We start from the raw sequence: 18,927 nt of genomic DNA on the forward strand, positions 1-18,927 counted from the left end.
CTTTTAGACACATGATTGTTGCTTCCTGCATAAAAACGTTCTCAGAAACAACAGGCTTTGATAAAATTGTCAGCCACATTAAGGTGCCTCTAACTCCACAGTCCAACACTCCCAAGTCTCCTAAGGTCTACTTTCTTACTAAAGAAGTTTTGTTTGTTTGTTTTATTTGTATTTTTGGTTTTTTTTTTTTTGTCTCCAGTATACTCTTTCAGAATGAACATCTGAAGACCATGGAATATGTCTACATAGGCAGAAGAACTGTCAACATTCCTGGGTCTGAATGAAGACCAATGGCACTAACATTTCCATTTATTTAAAGGTTCCACAGAAGGAAGAAAATATGTGAATGGAGAAAGTTAACCCTCTGGGCTTCTGGAATCGGCCCTTGGCTTGCCTTGAGTCTTTGAGGACATCACTAAAAACATTTTTAGGTTTTAGAATTCTTACTTGTAAAAGGATCTAATGTTATCAGGAATTTCCATACCTCCCAAAGGCTGAGTTAGGACTTGAACAAGATGAGGATAGAGCAATTGCTTGGAGAGGCAGGAAGGGCTCCATGTGGCAATATACTTTTAAATTTGGAAAAACAACATTTTCATACTTTTCCCATATGGTAATCTATGCAAAACACAGCTAACTAACAGTTTGGGTGATAAGACATGGACTGTTAAGAGAGTACATAATTCAGCATCTGGGGGAGCCATCTTGGTTCCCAGATTCCACCAAGACTAGTCTGCACAGGTCAGAGTGTGGACTACAGAAGCTGACAGCTTCTGGGTCAGGCGGAAGCCATAGAGCTTCTGAGGTAGACCTCCTTTCGGGCTCCAGACATCCAGGCTCCTTCCCTGCCAGAGGAGAGGTGTCCGCCCCACCCGGGAGGGCTGTGCCACAGATTCTGGGGGAGCCATCTTGGTTCCCGGATCTCGCCAAGACTAGTCTGTGCAGGTGAGAGTGTAGACTGCAGAAGCTACACAGATTCTGGGACAGGCCCTGTTTTGGGCCTTCATCTTCTGCCAGGAGGCAGGTCCAAATGCCAGATATCTGTCCACCTACCATGCAAGAGGAGAGCTTGCCTGCAGAGAGTGCTCCAACCACTGAAACTCAAGAGAGAGCTAGTTTTCTAGGTCTGCTGATAGAGGGTAAGAGAATCACGAGAGGAACAAGCTCTAACCAGAGACAACTATAAAAACTAACTCCAGAGATTACCGGATGGCTAAAGGCAAATGTAAGAATCTTACTAACAGAGACCAAGACCACTCGCCATCATCAGAACCCAGCACTCCCACCCCATCCAGTCCTGGGCACCCCAACACACCCGAAAAGATAGTCCCTGATTTAAAAGAATATCTCATGATGATGGTAGAGGACATCAAGAAGGACTTTAATAAGTCACTTAAAGAAATACAGCAGAACACTGCTAAATAGGTAGAAGACCTTAAAGAGGAAGCACAAAAATTCCTTAAAGATTTCAGGAAAACACGACCAAACAGGTGATGGAATTGAATAAAACCATCCAAGACCTAAAAATGGAAGTAGACACAATAAAGAAAACACAAAGTGAGGCAACGGTGGAGATAGAATACCTAGGAAAGAAACTGGAACCAAAGATAGAGAACTTCAGACCAATTTCCCTTATGAATATCGATGCAAAAATACTCAATAAAATTCTTGCTAATGGAATCCAAGAACACATCAAAACAGTCATCCATCCTGACCAAGTAGGTTTCATTCCAGGGATGCAGTAATGATTTAATATAGGGAAATCCATCAACGTAATCCAGTATATAAACAAACTCAAAGACAAAAACCACATGATCATCTTCTTTGATGCAGAGAAAGCATTTGACAAAATCCAACACCCATTCATGATAAAAGTCTTGGAAAGATCAGGAATTCAAGGCCCATACCTAAACATGATAAAAGTAATCTACAGCAAACCAGTAGCCAACATCAAAGTAAATGGTGAGAAGCTGGAAGCAATCCCACTAAAATCAGGGACTAGACAAGGTTGCCCACTTTCTCCCTACCTATTCAACATTGTACTTGGAATCCTAGCCAGAGAGCAATTCGACAACAAAAGGAGATCAAGGGGATACAAATTGGAAAGGAAGAAGTCAAAATATCACTTTTTGCAGATGATATGATAATATATATAAGTGACCCTAAAAATTCCACCAGAGAACTCCTAAACCTGATAAACAGCTTCGGTGAAATAGCTGGATATAAAATTAACTCAAACAAGTCAATGGCCTTTCTCTACACAAAGGATAAACAGGCTGAGAGAGAAATTAGGGAAACAACACCCTCCTCAATAGTCACAAATAATATAAAATACCTTGGCGTGACTCTAACTAAGGAAGTGAAAGATCTGTATGATAAGAACTTCAAGTCTCTGAAGAAAGAAATTAAAGCAGATCTCAGAAGATGGAAAGATATCCCATGCTCATGGATTGGCAGGATCAATATAATAAAAATAGCTATCTTGCCAAAAGCAATCTACAGATTCAATGCAATCGCCATCAAAATTTCAAATCAATTCTTCAACGAATTAGAAAGGGCAATCTGCAAATTCATCTGGAATAACAAAAAACCTAGGATAGCAAAAACTCTTCTCAAGGATAAAAGAACCTCTGGTGGAATCACCATGCCTGAACTAAAGGTGTACTGCAGAGCAATAGTGATAAAAACTACATGGTACTAGTATAGGGACAGACAAGTAGACCAATGGAATAGAATTGAAGACCCAGAAATGAACCCACACACCTATGGTCACTTGATCTTTGACAAGAGAGCTAAAACCATCTAGTGGAAAAAAGACAGCAGTTTCATCAAACAGTGCTGACAAAACTGGCGGTTATCATGTAGAAGAATGCAAATTGATCCATTCCTATCTCCTTGTACTAAGGTCAAATCTAAGTGGATTAAGGAACTCCACATAAAACCAGAGACAGTGAAACTTATAGAGGAGAAAATGGAGAAAAGCCTTGAAGATATGAGCACAGTGGAAAAATTCCTAAATAGAACAGTAATGGCTTGTGCTATAAGATCGAGAATCGACAAATGGGACCTCATAAAATTGCAAAGCTTCTGTAAGGCAAAAGACACTGTCAATAAGACAAAAAGGCCACCAACAGATTGGGAAAGGATCTTTACCTATCCTAAATCAGATAGGGGACTAATATCCAATATATATAAAGAACTCAAGAGGATGGACTCCAGAAAATCAAATAACTCCATTAAAAAATGGGGCTCAGAGTTAAACAAAGAATTCTCACCTGAGGAATACCGAATGGCTGAGAAGCACCTGAAAAAATGTTCAGCGTCCTTAATCATCAGGGAAATGCAAATCAAAACAACCCTGAGATTCCACCTCACACCAGTCAGATTGGCTAAGATCAAAAATTCAGGTGACAGCAGATCCTGGGAAGGATGTGGAGAAAGAGGAACACTCCGACATTGTTGGTGGGATTATAAGCTTGTACAACCACTCTGGAAATCAGTTTGGCAGTTCCTCGGAAATTTGGACATAGTACTGCAGGAGAATCCCGCAATACCTCTCCTGGGCATATATCCAGAAGATGTTCCAACCGGTAAGAAGGACACATTCTCCACTATGTTCATAGCAGCTTTATTTATAATAGCCAGAAGCTGGAAAGATCCCAGATGCCCTCAACAGAGGAATGGATACAGAAAATGTGGTACATTTACACAATGGAGTACTACTCAGCCATTAAAAAGAACGAATTTGTGAAATTCCTAGGCAAATGGATGGACACTCAGATATCATCCTGAGTGAGGTAACCCAATCACAAAAGAACTCACATGATATGCACTCACTGATAAGTGGATATTAGCCCAGAAACTTAGGATACCCAAGATATAAGATGCAATTTGCTCAAAGCATGAAACTCAAGAAGAATGAAGACCAGAGTGTGGACACTTTACCCCTTCTTAGAATTGGGAACAAAACACCCATGGAAGGAGTTACAGAGACAAAGTTTGGAGCTGAGATGAAAGGATGGACCATCTAGAGACTGCCACAACGGGGATCCATCCCATAATCAGTCTCCAAATGGTGACACCATTTCACACACTAGCAAGATTTTGCTGAAAGGACCCTGATATAGCTGTCTCTTGTGAGGCTATGCTGGGGCCTAGCAAACACAGAAGTGGAGGCTCACAGTCAGCTATTGGATGGATCACCAGGCCCCCAATGGAGGAGCTAGAGAAAGTATCCAAGGAGCTAAAGGGGTCTGCAACTCTTTAGGTAGAACAACAATATGAACTAACCAGTACCCCTGAGCTCATGTCTCTAGCTGCATATGTATCAGAAGTTGGCCTAGTTGGCCATCAGTGGAAAGAGAGGCCCATTGGTCTTGCAAACTTTATATGCCTCAGTACAGGGGAATGCCAGGGCCAAAAAGTGGGAGTGGGTCGGTAGGGGGATGGGGGGGAGGGTATGGGGGAATTTGGGAATAGCATTGGAAATGTAAATGAAGAAAATACCTAATTAAAATAAAATAAAAAAGTTTAAAAAATATGCAAGGAAAAATATTTTTAAAAAAGACAGTACATAATAATTTAATGTGCTTATGTTGCAGTAGAAGCTACAAGCACACATCTAAAGTCTGACAAAGCCTTCATGGACTCCTGGCCCCTAACTGGGTGGTATGTATTATGTCGCCTTGTTATCTTTAATCACATTGAAGACACAGCACTCAGGTTTGTCTCTAACTTTTTATGGATATATCCAGAGGACTTTCTCTTTGTAATGTTTATTAAATATATTCAATTTAATATATGTGATATATCCATGAACCTTAGGATAAATAATATATTTACAGCTTCAAATGCTGAAGTACTTGTCTGTTTCATTCAATACGTAAAGATGAATAGAAGTTAAATTAAGATCACTTATATACTATGCTTGAAGGTTTCTGGTAGTGATGTTTACATTCAAGTTATGAAGTATCATTTTCATTAATATAATTTTTTGAAAGGTAAACATCATAAAATAGCCATTGCAGACAACAGTAACAAAAATCATTTTGGTAAGTTTACCAGGCAGGCAGCTAAAGTAGAACCTGTGCGTTCTACGGTCCTACTTATCCACTGCAGCATTTTGTCTATTTTTGAAGACCTAGGCAATAGGCAGTGGAATAAATTCCTTTTTTTTAGACTGAAATTATCCATAAGGTATATCCAACTTTTAAAATGTGGCACAGCGTAGTCATATACAAAATATGTGTCCAAGAACGGGACCAGAGAGTTATAGAACACTGGAAAATAATTCAACATTTTAAGTTAGTTTATGATTTTGTGCTAGACCACATCCATAGTTATCCTTGGCTTTGTCCAGTCCATGGATGGCAGATTAAACACCTCTGATCATTGTCTTTAACTATAGCTGGCAAAATACAAGCTGTTGATGCTGATAGTCAACCATGGCTCATAGAAAAATAATGCTGCATTTTCAATCATATCTACGCATTTACTGACTAAATACCTTTAACAGATTGTATAATCTGCTTCTGCTTGTTTCTGCATTAGTAACATGAGAGTCATAGTAATTTGAGACATGAGAAGATTTGGTGAAATCGATGTAGAATACTTATCAAACTTGAAGATACTCTATAGTGCATTTCCCTCTGACCAACTCTGGTGTTAGGAATAGTGTCACTATAGAATAGAATTCAGTTTCCTTAGGATGCTTGAGTTGGTCTTACACCCAGGAGCTACTCAAGACATACTAAGCAAAAAGAGAATTATTTAAACCTGGTTAATATAGAAGGAATATATGTAAGTGTTGGATAGTGCAGTAGGATGACTATAGTTTATAATAGTTTATAATATAGTTTATAAAATAATAGAAGACAAGATATCAATGACTCTCAACAGAAAGAAATGATAAATATTTATGATATGGACTGCTAATTACCCTTATTTGATCATTGCATATTGTACATTGCATGCTATAAGTGACTGCCATGCTATAAAAGACATTAAAATTATATGATAATTTTTAAAATTAAAAATATAATTAGCAACTGGTTCTCACCTTCACTCTGGTTCTTAGGTACATGTCTATGGCAGCAGAATAGGGTGACGTGCTCTAACCAGGAAGCTGAGGAGTTCACAGGATGGAGATGAATATCAGGGATGTCATCTCTGAAATAAGAAATATGGCGGAAAAAGTAACCAGATAATCTGCAGATGAAATTCTCAAGGCGCCCAAATATACATTGTCACTATAGCCGCTTGATTCAACTTCAGAAGGCATGTCCCAGATGATTTATAGTCTTCTACAACAGAGCTTAAGATCACGGCCAGTTACCAGGGAGCGAAGGGAAAACATCTTACTGTGGATAGCTGAGTAGAACAGCACAAGACAGTGGACCGAACACAACATTCGTCTCACAATCCCGAACTATTGCTGCTCTGCTATGACATTGTTTGGTGATATTCAAAACGGTCCCACACTGGCACACATTACCGTCTTTGACAGAGAGAAGTGATTTTGCCAAGCATGAAGCAGAATTTAAATTGTGAGTGAATTGCTAAAAAGTGAAGATTTAAAGCACGTTTTCTGTTTACAGGTGTAGGTGACTGTGACATTACAAAATATTTGTATTTTAAAAGTATAACCAATCCTCATTAGTAGTGGATCCCATGCTTTCTTATTTGCTACAGCTAGTGTGTAATTCAAAAATCTATATATGTGGTGAACTAAGGTAAGGTCCTGTTCTGTTCTATGAGTTCTCCTCAGAGATTATAAAATACCATGGATTGCAATTCTACATTCTAATGAGGATTTTGCTGTGTAAACTTCTTCCAGCTTCATGCTGAAATATTATCAAAGATTTCTGAGCACAAGAAACCTATCTTAGGGAGAAAAGTATGCATGATAGCTAAGCATCTATCAGGCATCTATGACTACTATGGGTTATGAGTTCAATTTTAACGAATCAAGTGACTTAGTAGTTCAATTAAATAGTGTATTTTAAAACAAAGCAAACGTAAAATACAGTTGTGTGTTGATCAGTTGATAAAAAGGCGTTCAGAGGTATGCAAGAAACTAATCCTCTGCTTCCCCTACACGACATGGTTTAGTATGTACTCATTCATTGCTTATTGTTGAGCTTACTGTCTCTCATCAGGTTTTTCATTCATGAGGATAATTGCTATTATGGTTTGAATGTTAAATATTCACCAGGGATTCTTGAGTGCTTGATTCCTCGGATAGTGGCACTATTTATTAAGATTACAGAACTGATATGTGACCTAGGTAAAAACAAGCAGGCTTTGAAAGTTAGATCCACCGTTAGTTCTGACAAAATGTCTCTGACTCCTCATCCATCAAGATGCCGAGGAGCCTCTGCCACATGCTGCAGCTGCCATGAGCTTGCTCATGCATTTCTCTTTTATGATGAATGGAAAACACCAGCCAATGTAAATTCTTCCTCTGGTAGGTTACATTACTAGGTATTTTATCACAATCATGAGGAAAGTAAGTTTTTAAATTACCAATTCCACACATCTAGAATCATGACTCTCAAATGAGGGATTGTCTGGATTAAATTGACCTGTGAGTATATCTGTGGGGGGATTATCTTGGTTGATTAACGCTGGGGTTGGAAGATCTGCCCTTGATAGATGGCACTGTTGTCTGGGCAAGATGTGCTGGCTTGTATGAGAGGCAGAACACATGATTAATCCACTGTTCCATGCTCTTCACTGTGGTTGTGATGTAGCTTCTTGCTTCGAGTTCCGGCTGCCTTGACTTCCTCACAGTGATGGACTGAAACTTGGAATTAAGAGCCAAATAAGCCCTAGTCATTTTGCAATAGTATTTTATCAAAACAACAGGGAAGAGACCTAAAGAATATAGATACTAGGAAATATGGCTTTGGTTGGGTATTTTGTCACAGAAGATAGGACAAATGAGAGTTATTGATAATTTGATTCAAAGTCATAATTTTGCATATATAAACTGAGTTAAACATGTCTTATGCTAGTTCTCTAAATCTAGATTTTTTTTCTTGGTTGGGACTGTGAGGATACATTTTGCAATGACAAATGTCCTCTTATCAGGACTAAAAGAGATCCGTGTATTAATATTTTTGTTCATTTAAAATATTTACTATTATTGTGAGTATGCCTTATTTGGACAAGTAGGTCAACAAAATTTCCTTCTGTAATCTATTTTTCTTTATGTTCCATGGACCCTGCAGAACTCAGTCTTAAATTAGAGTAAACAGGAGAATTGAGGCTAACTTGGACCAAATTAGATCATGAAGAGAAATCTAGGTCATTGGGAGTAAACTATCCAGAGAAGCATAAAAGTACCTGTGTGACCTAAATGATGGAATCAAATTCAACGAACACTTGCACATCTACTTAGTGTAAGACATTTTGCTTTGTGTGCCAATATCCAGCTTTCAAGGTCTACATTGTAGTAACACTATTACAACCGCAGTTCCATTCTGATGTCCAGTTAGGACATGATGAGATGATGACAATACATAGGTATAATCTCTCCAAATAATCTTTCTCTAAGTGTTTTCTTGGCATCTTCTTGTTTGCCCTGCAATCTGTGTTCATTTTTTCTTAAATTTATTTTTATCTCAAAACACTGACTCCCTTTTCAGTTCCACCACACAGAGTCCCTTACTCCACCCTCATTCTTCTCTAAGAAGGTAGAGCGCCCCCCCCCCACCTCCAGCCCTGGTATCCTCCCACTCTGACATCAAGTCTCTGCAGGATTAGGTGAATCCTTGCCCAGTTACAGGTTGGCCATTCCTTCAGTCTATGCTCCATTTTTGTCCCTGCACTTCTTTTAGACAAGACGAATTTTGGGTTGAAAGTTTTATGGGGGGATTGGTGTCCTTATCCCTCCACTGGGAGTCCTGCCTGGCTGCAGAGGTGGTTTCTTCTGGTTTCATGTCTCCACTGTTAGGCACCTTGGCTAAGGTCACCCTCATTGACTCCTGGGAGCTTCCTCATCCCAGGTCTCTGGAGCTTCCTAGAGACCCCACCCCCTCTGCAGCTGCAGTTTTCCATTCCATTCTTCATCCCTCTGGCCCTCTCTCCTGTCTCTCCCCATACTTGATCCTGATTCCTCCAATTCCCCCCTTCACCCACTCTCCTACCCAGTTCCCTTCCTTACTCTGCCTCCTATGATAATTTTATTTCACCTTCTAAATGAGATTCATAGAATCCTTGCTTGTACCTACCTTCTTGTTTGACTTCTTAAGGTTTGTAATATATTATGGGTGTCCTGTACTTTATGGCTAATATCCACTTACCAGTGAGTGTATACCATACATGTCCTTTTGAGTCTGGGATACCTCACTCAGGATGGTACTTTTGTCTGCAAAATACATGATGTCCTTGTTTTTAATAGCTGAATAGTATTTTGTAAATGAACCACATTTTCTGTATCTATTCCTTGGTTGAGGGACATCTGTGTTGTTTCCAGTTTCTGGTCATTATGAATGAAACTGCTATAAACATAATTGATCATGTGTTCTTCTGGTATGGTGGAGTATCTTTTGGGTTTATGCCCAGGAGGGTTATAGCAGAGGAATCTTGGATGGCCAAGAAGCACTTAAAGAAATGTTCAATTACCTTAGACATCATGAAAATGCAAATCAAATTGACTCTGAGATTATACCTTACACCAATGGCTAATCATTACTCAGTTGATTAATTGATTAATTATTATTGAGTTATTGATCAATAACTCAAGTGACAGCATATGCTGGTGAGGATGTGGAGAAAAGCAGACACTCTTCTATTGCTAGAGGGATTGCAAACTTGTACAAGCACTCTGGAAATCAATCTGGTGATTTCTCAGAAAAGTGAAAATAGCTCTACCTGCAAAGTAGTTTTTTTAAAACATCATTTCTGAAAACACAAAGAATCAGTAAGCAAAATGGTTTAGCATTATAGAAACTCATTATCTAAGAATGAAGCTCCAGAGTCCAGATTTTAGATTCAGAACTGAAAGTCAGGTCAATGTGATCTGACCCTTAGCAATGGAGACACAGTTTCTGTGTCCTCAGAATAATCAACGAATGTGCTTGAATGCAGATAAAAAAAATAGCTCAGCTTGTAAGTACATTGAACGACTTTGCTAAATTTAGATCTGAAGCCTATACTAATATGAAGTTCTGTTTTACTCTTGCACAATTTCTCAAATGGTATTAATTACCAATTGCCCTTGACACTGTTTTGTTAGTGTATTTTAATCTTCTGAGAAAAAGGGAACAAATACCACGAACATACTGATATCGACTGCTTCAGGCATTTTCTTGTTTAGTTGTCAGAGAAAGCAATCAAAATGAACAGTAAAGGGGGGAAGGAGATAGCAATATAGATTATGCAGCTAGTAAGCAGAGCCAGTGTTCTTATACAAGGACTACAGGTTTCATCACTTTCACTATTTTACATAGTTTCATGTTATAAAATTTTCATATTTGAAATGTCTCCTAAATATTCGAGTGTTTAAAGTTTGGACCTAACCCCCTGATGCGTTTAGGAAGTAGGGCTTACTTAAAAGAAATTTGGTCAGTGGGGAGTGCCCTTGAAGTGATGTTAGAAACTCTCTCTCTCTCTCTCTCTCTCTCTCTCTCTCTCTCTCTCTCTCTCTCTCTCTCTCTCCCTCCCTCCCTCCCTCCCTCCCTCTCCCTCTTTCCTCACAAGCCATGTATGGCAGAATCACCTAGGATACTAAATGATGTCAAAGTCTGGATTCAATCCCCGAACTGTGGGTCAGAATATTGCCAAATAAAGTTCCCAGTCTACTTGGGATGAGTTTTTCAAGTAACATATTTCTCATGTACTCTGAGGATCTGTGTATTTATACACTTCAAAGGGAGTGGAGAAACCGAGTATATTGTGAAACTCACATATGAGATGTTGCTGCTTATAGCAGCTGTTCTCAGTGAATGACCTACCAATATCCCTTGAGCCTTGATCATGTCATTCAAGATAGCCAGCTTCAACTCTTGGTTTCTGTATACCTTTCTCTGGGCTGATCACGCAACCCTCACATGGAACTATTACCAGCTATAGTGAAAGTAGCAGAAAATTGACTGCCTCTGTTGCTCTCCCATCTCCCATGACTCACGGCCAATGACTTGTTAGGACTAATGGGTAAATCTAGTGTATTTTGACTACTTGGGCAAGCGATTCTGTGATTTGGTATTATATACAGCAACACCGCAGTTTTTCTGAGACCTTCACAATACTCAATTCCCGTGATTTTTTTGATGATAGCTTAGAATACCACCATTTAGTCTCCATCCTCTTTTCTTTTCTTGAACTCTAATTTACCTCCCATTTTTATTTGTTTGTTTGTTTATTTATATGTCTGCAAAGGGTTCTTGAGATGGAAGCACACACTTACACCCTCAAAAAAAAAAACAGGAAATGGGGTTTTCTACTCTAGTGGTTGAATTGTACTTTACCAACCAATCTCTCTCTGCAGCAGCTCATATGCCACCCAGTTTACACTGTATAAAGTAGCCTTTACACACTTTACAGTTCACACCATATCCCTTTACACTTCTGTTTAGCCCACTGCTAACAAAAGTGCTGATAATTCTTCAACTAAATGTAGTGTACTGACTGGCCACCATGGTAACGGGAAGAGCATTGATGTGGCTTCTGAAGTCCCTTTCTCACTCAGGATAGACCCTTTCCACAGGGGTCATCTAAAACCACCAGAAGACACAGACGTTTACAATATGATTCATAACAGTAGCAAAATTACAGTTATGAAGTAACAACAAAAAATGATTTCTGGTTGGGGGAGGGTCATCACAAGAGGAGGAACTGCATTAAAGGACCACAGCATCGGAAAGGCTCAGAGCCACTGGCAGAGAGAATAGTTTATTCCGTATGGAGGGAAGCAGGCTGAGCAATAATTAGAGTACTCCTTCCAGCCTGGAAAAACAGGGTGTGTCGGGGACGGCTGTCTGCTTGGGCTCCCTCCCATTTCCACACTTGCCCATCATCTTTAACCTGTATCTTGATCCTTTTCTCTGAGTCTGCTTCCGGATCAAGATACCAGAAAGCGTTCAGTTAAATAGCCTCCAAATGCAGCATGTATTTCTATATGTAAGGTTACCAGAAGTTGTGGAAGGAAATGAAAACATTCCATTCTCCTGCAGAGGGCTGAAATGCCCAGAAAGTTAGGGAAGTGGGGGTAAGATACTTGTTGGCAGAGCATCTTGTAGGTTGTAGGTGGCAAAGAAAGACTCTGTCCTGTCTAGAACCTTTCCTTAAAGGAATGCCTTACTGAATGAGTCGAGTCTGAGCTCAGAGCAGTCTGTAGGCAAAACTGCAGCTCCCCTTCTATCCTCGTCTCTATGCTGGAGTGTGGCCCAACAAATAATTGTTTACTCATTTTCTTGCTTCCACCCATCATATTCAACCATTGCAATCTATGTCTGAATTTTATGACTACATGCTGGAAGGCCTTCATAGCACTCCCTTTTATGCTGTTTGTTTAAAAACATATGTGATACCTTATTCTTTTGGGTTGGGGGGGTCTTTCTGCTTCCCCTAATAAATCTCTTCTTTTCTTTTCAAACCAATTTTCATGTCTTCTATTTAAATTTCAAAATTCTGTTCTTTTACCAAGTCTCGTCCATTTATAATTTTTCAACTTTATTTTTCGGCTTGTAATTTCTAGAGACATAACAAAACCACAAGCATTTTTGCAATATAGTTGGGGTAGTCATGTTTTAAAATATCACCAGTGATAATGATTGCCAATATTATTTTTTTAAAAATCAGTCTGCGTTCCTGACTCTGTGTCTCCACTTGAAACCTAAGAGTTTAAAAATCTTACTTCTTTTGCCCAGAATTCTATTCTCCATATCTAAAACTGATTTTTCTCCTTCTTTCTTCCTGATGCCTGAGAGCAAAGAATAAAGATAAAAACTGGAAGAGAGTGATTACACTTTCCAGAAGATACAAAGCTAATGTTTTGTGAATACTCAGCCACATCCACTTCCCTTTGAAAACGTACTAAGAGAGGCAAACTCATCATCTACCTGTCTACATCTATCTATCTACAATGCTCCAGCCTGAGTCTGACAAGCTTTAGAAATGTCTTGCCACTTAGCCACTGTGTGAGCTGTATTTGCAGCCTGCGGAGTAAGCAGAACCAGTGAAGGCAAGCGAGCATTCACCTATGCTATACCCAGGCGGACAGAAGCAATAAAGGATGCCAGGCTACTGAAGATCCACGCGCTTTGAAAAAGAATGCAAGAGCCATAGATTTGGCATTGGAAACCATCACAGAAGAGACAGAAGCATCGTAGATCTGTGAAGGAGATGAGCCTGGTTTCAATATCACAGAGTCCAGCAGGGCGCAGTGAGCCCAAGTTCAAGAAAATGAACTACAATCTGGGAAACATATGAAGGATGATTAGTGAGTGATTTATAATCCTCTTCTTGGCAACAAGACGAGTGTTGGGTGAAGAGCAATGTGGAGCAGGAATCTATCTTGTCCTATAGTAATCTGTAACTGGTCTGTTCTTGGGGCGTTTCGATGCCAAGCCCTGGTGCCAAGTATAGTCTCAGGCTCCGTGGCCACTTAACTGAGGCTCCAGCTCTCTCCCCTGGGTAATTAGTTCTGGGAGTTGTGTAGGTCAATGAGCTGTGCCTAAGAGAAGCAAAAACTACCGACTCACCTTAAAATCATACAAGTATTTTTTTCTCCATCCAACTGGAGTGGAGATGTTAAGCTTAACCTTTATGATGAAAGTGCCTTTCCCAAAATGTTGTGGTGATTCACCTCCCCACTTCTAGTGTGTGCAAATGGTCACTTCTTTATAGGGGAACATTCAAAGATGAAGAAAACAACAAAGCGAACTCAAGCCATAGAGTAAAAATGTTGTAAAGCAAGGTTGATAGCTCTCTTTTTCTACTATGTATTTGAATGAGGAAGGGCAGCATGGAAGGAAGCCAGACAAAACAGATACCTTTTACACACACATGAAATTTTTGACTGGGAAAAAGAAACGTTGTCACGGGGTTTGTGCCTTAGGAGAGCCGGGGAGCAGTGATGGCGTAGGGTGGATCTGCACATCTAGACATGCCATCACGTAACTCCTTCTCTCTCTCTCTTTTTAACTTACTGGAAGTGACAGGCCTTGGACTACGTACAACTCTGGATATATGGGAAGGATGTTCCCCACATGGCAGAAGGGAAATGGTTCAGACGTGTGCATTCCTGAGGCCAGCTGAATGGTGTGGTCTCCGGGAATTCCACGTATGTTTGAGTCAAGGTAGCCACAGGGGTGGTGGTGCATACGGACACTTTAGAATTGCCCTGTCCAGGTGCACTCTGCATATTAGGCTTTAGTGAGAAGAGGGAGAAATGGCTTCCAGCCATGGTGGCCATCTTTCTGTGTGGGGTTGCACCATCATCGTTTTACAAACAACATCCCATCAGATAACTGAAAGGATGCAGATTGTTTTGCACAGTATTTAAAAATATGTAAGCAAGTAGACTATAGGAAGGTCTCATACCTGTATCACCGAAAATGGGGTATAATTTCCTTTATGGTATATCAAATTTTGATCTCTCTCTATTCATAATTAAATTTGTATGTATAGCTTTATATCCATATGATATACCTATTTTATGCCCGTCCTTTTTTTCTTACAACACAATATTGTAAACATTTTAGGACATTAATATTGTTTAAACATTTGTTATTCAATGTGTGCCTAATAGTTCACTATATTACTACGTACTGAACTATTTTAAATGTTCATGTTGTTGAATCTTAAGTTTGCCTCCGTTATTTTATTACTATGTGTAACAGAGTAATGGACATTCTCTAATAGAAGTCTTTGCTGTATTTTTCTCCACTTCCCTAGCATACTATTTTCAAGAGGTTTTGTAATGTTTAAAAGATCAACTTGACTAAAGCCCTAACTGGAAACCTTATTTTTCTTAGTATGTCCTGTTCCACATATTCTGTTGATAGAGGATCATCATTTCCTTATAGTCTCTGGTTTTCTGTTTGTCCAGTGATTTAAAACAAATGGTCTTTCTATCAAAAATCCACCGAGATGATTCTTCAACCTCAATGCTTCATCTTGGTTGTGCATCACCTCAAATGCCAATACGCATTCTTAATATAGAAAATATCCCCGCCGACTGGGCTTGGTCTCTGCACAGCCATCGATCTGATGGTCAAGTTTCCTTCACCCACAGAGAGGCATCCTGCTTGGGTACTGAGGCTGCTTCCTGGAACGCAGGCCCCTTTCCCTCAGATCTCCTATTTGATCACAGCTTGGTTCACCTGCTTGTAATAGAATCCCAAAGGTGTGGCTCCCCAGAGCCTCCTGAAGGCTCTGCCTAGTGGACTGCGCAGCATGCGTCTCACACCTGCAACACATTTGCTTAGAAGTCTAAAAGAAAAACACCCTAACCCACACCCAGGGAGACAGAGATAGAATAGAGCATGGGTCTGGTTTAAATGTATGAATTATTACTCTTGAAAAGGAAATGAGGAGGAAGCTCAGCTACTGTGCATTCAAGCCTAGGTGAAGGAGGTGGGTTTACAGGGGCAGAGCTGAAAGGCTCTTAAGAGAATGGGCATTCAGTTCAGTTGTATGAATTTGTGAAGAAAAAAAAAAAAAGAAGTTTAGCTTTTTGGATCCTCCTTTACCCAACAGTAAATGAAAAATAACATCATCCGGTCCCTTATTGTCACAGTATCATCTGTGTAAATGTAAATTTTCATACTGGGTGTGTTGTAGTCCTTGGAGAAAAAGGAGTTAACACGCGAGCCTAATTCCTAACACAAGAAGTCAGATAAATGTGTTGTCTTTGGCTCTAGCATCTGAATGCGTAATGGCACTCTAATTTATTGCTGGCACAGAAGCCTCTCCTTGACATGAGACTTGCCTCAAAGTGCCATCTCCTTTAAGATATATCCAGCAAGCAGATATCAAACACTCCCTACTGCTTAATTGGCAATACTCACACATTCCTCGGTTTCCATATTGGCTTTAAGTTCTCTGCCAGCGCCACAGAACCTAATTTCCCATATTTTCACTATTATTGTTGCTGTTATTATCATTGTCATAAGCGTGGGTTACTTATCCCAGTAAAAGTGACAGCCTGTGTGTCCAAGCTGGCGCAAGTATTGGAGCATAACTAGCTCTGAGTAGGTTTTCCAAGTCACTGTAGCATGTGACCCTCACAGCCACTGTTTAAAACAGGCCTGAGCTCTTTTGCAATTTAAAAGCAAAGAAATTAAAGCCTAAAATGTCAAAATCACACCACAGTTCAGAGTCTGAGACCGAGGAAGAACTTTAGCTCTGGATATTTAAAAAAAAAAACCAAAAACCAAAAACAAAAAAAACCATTGTAGTTTTGCCTTCTGGTCAATTCTATTCAGTACAGTGAACAGTTTCTCCTCCCCTTATTATTTAATTCAACCAGAAATGTAAAATATGCGGTTTTCTATTTTTAAAAAGCGTTCAGTTTGAAGCTGTGCTCATCTCTATTTTCTGGTGGAGAATTTAAAGTGGCCTGCACTTGGTTGGTTGGCCTTACCCTTGCCAGCCTTGCTGTGGCTTGTAAAATGTTGCATGTTTGGTATGGAAATTACCCAGGGAGTGTGACTCTTCACCCAGACATGCCATGGACGCTGGTGGAGTCAGGGTTTTGCACTGTAACCTCTCCTTTTATGTTGCAGAAGAATTCTCTCTTTCTGTTGACTTTCTTTTTCATTCACTAGAAATGAGTTGCTTACATTCCTCTGACCTGGAGAACAACCTCTCCAGGCGAATTCAATTTGTAACTGTGCTGCCCACACCGTTACAGTGCCTTCCCTCCCTTTTATTTTTAAAGGGATACTGTTCTTGTGATGAGCTGTTATGACATATTTATAGGAAAATAATATTTTATTTAAGGACACTTTTTAAAATGGCCCTTAAAACGAAACAAAATGGCATGGATAAATGCAAAATATATGTGTGTACAATTCATATAGTCCCTGTGATTCAAGATCTCTGCCACCTCTCATGCTGAGAATGCTAAGAACAAAGAGATTTTTATCTCAATTTAAATTCTCTTGACATCTTAAAAAATCAGTTGTAGCAATATTTGTTTCCTAGTCGCCTTCACTAGTGTTGTCTCAGGTTGGCCTCAAGTGATGCTTACAGCCAGATCTGACCCTTATGTGCCCAGCTGGGCTCCAACATTCCCAGGAATTTCAGAGGTTGACAAAACCTGGCTCTAGCTAGAGAGTCACTTCAGCATTGAAGTTTTAACTAGGACACAAAAAAATCAAAGATTTAAAACATAGGAAGTTTTAATTAAACAGTGTTAAGTCCAAAATGTTATGTCTTGTTGTCTGAGGGCATGGACTAAAGGATCAATTGGACAAGAGCTATTTGGGCAATGAAAGTCTTTTGCTGACCAGTAAGATTAGAGGCCTTTGAAGCTGAACTTACTGCTGATATTTTCTTTCCATCATGTTGATTGATATCTCTCTGTTTATTTATTTCATTAACAGATATCTGGTGCTTCTCATTGTCTTAAAACTCCAGTGTTTTCCGGAGCTCATGGTCAACTGGCCAGGAATGATCCTTTGGACAAGCAGTCAGAACACTAATGCAAGTGGCCCTGTGATTCACTTTTAAAAGTTTTGCAACACACAAGATTAGGATAAGGCCACAGACTGAACTCCAAAAAGGAACAAGAAAACTTCAAACTCTAAGTGATAAAAATTTTAAGTCATGGTGAATTATCAACATAGCTACCACACACCAGAGTATTATTTTGGATTATGTTCATTTATCAGTTCAATGAGTCCTCACAATAACATTATTACTTCCACTTTCCAGTGAAGGAAATGCTCAAAGATTAAATAACGCTCTCAAGGGCAGGGCCCCAGATGTGACTCACTCCAGACAAGCCAAACCCTGCATTATCTCACCAGGGTTATCTTACAACATAAATCACAGCAGAAGGCAACACACAGCAGCTGGGAAGATACTCGGTTGGTAAAATACATGCCTCGTAAGCACAAGGACTTGATTTTGATCCCAGTACCCATGTAAATAATAATGAAATAATAAAAATACAGGCACAGTAGAGCAATATTGTAATCTCGTTGTCAAAGATGTGGAGACAGAAAGAAGTTGGCCAGTGCAATATAGTCTCCCTTCCCTCCTTCTATCTCTCTCTCTTTTGAACTCTGTCTTGAAAAGTATCTGATGAATGATACCTGAGGTTGTCCTCTGAACACCCCAAGCCTATGACACATATGAATACCATACACATGAACACACACACACACACACACACACACACACACACACAGAGGCAACATGTACAAAGTATTGTAAGAATTAAACAAACAAGCTGTTTCTCTAAGTCTGGTGGATACTGAACTTACCAACTGCTGCTTGTATGCCACAATGCATGCCACGATGCATGTGTTCTCAAAACTTTATCACTTAGTGAGATATAAATCATCATATCATTTCACATTCAGTCTTATCTTTCATGGTTGTTAAGGCAATAAACACATAGCAAATGTAAGCCCCTATTATTACCACTATTGCTTTAATATTTTAATGATGGGGCTGGAGTAGATCAGTGCTTAGGAGCACTTTATGCTCTTACAGTGAATCTTTTCTCTTCCCAGCATCCACCATGAGTAAAGTAGCTCACAACTGCTGGCAAGGCTAGCTCCAGGGGATCTAGCATCCTCTTCTGGTCTCTATAGGCACTGTATTCATACACAAAGCACTGCCACTACCGCCCTGTCCCCATACACATGTAATTAAAAATGAATCTTCAAAAAGTGGCGAGATTGTAGGTATTGATAGCTTTCACCATAATATTTTCATATTGATGCCCACTGTGGAATGTTTAAATTT

At 39.6% G+C, this 18,927-nt stretch overlaps 1 long non-coding RNA gene across 1 annotated transcript in view; it reads right to left on the reverse strand.

Moving 5' to 3' along the window:
- Positions 1 to 18,927, reverse strand: part of Gm32333 — an 80,174-nt gene that overhangs the window by 6,815 nt on the left and 54,432 nt on the right. The window contains exon 2 of the long non-coding RNA XR_373658.2: positions 6,059 to 6,168. This is a non-coding gene — a long non-coding RNA (predicted gene, 32333). The remainder of the gene's footprint in view (positions 1 to 6,058; positions 6,169 to 18,927) is intronic.

This window comes from Mus musculus, chromosome 1 (assembly GCF_000001635.26).
Source record: "Mus musculus strain C57BL/6J chromosome 1, GRCm38.p6 C57BL/6J".
In the NCBI taxonomy this organism is placed as follows: Eukaryota; Metazoa; Chordata; class Mammalia; order Rodentia; family Muridae; genus Mus; species Mus musculus.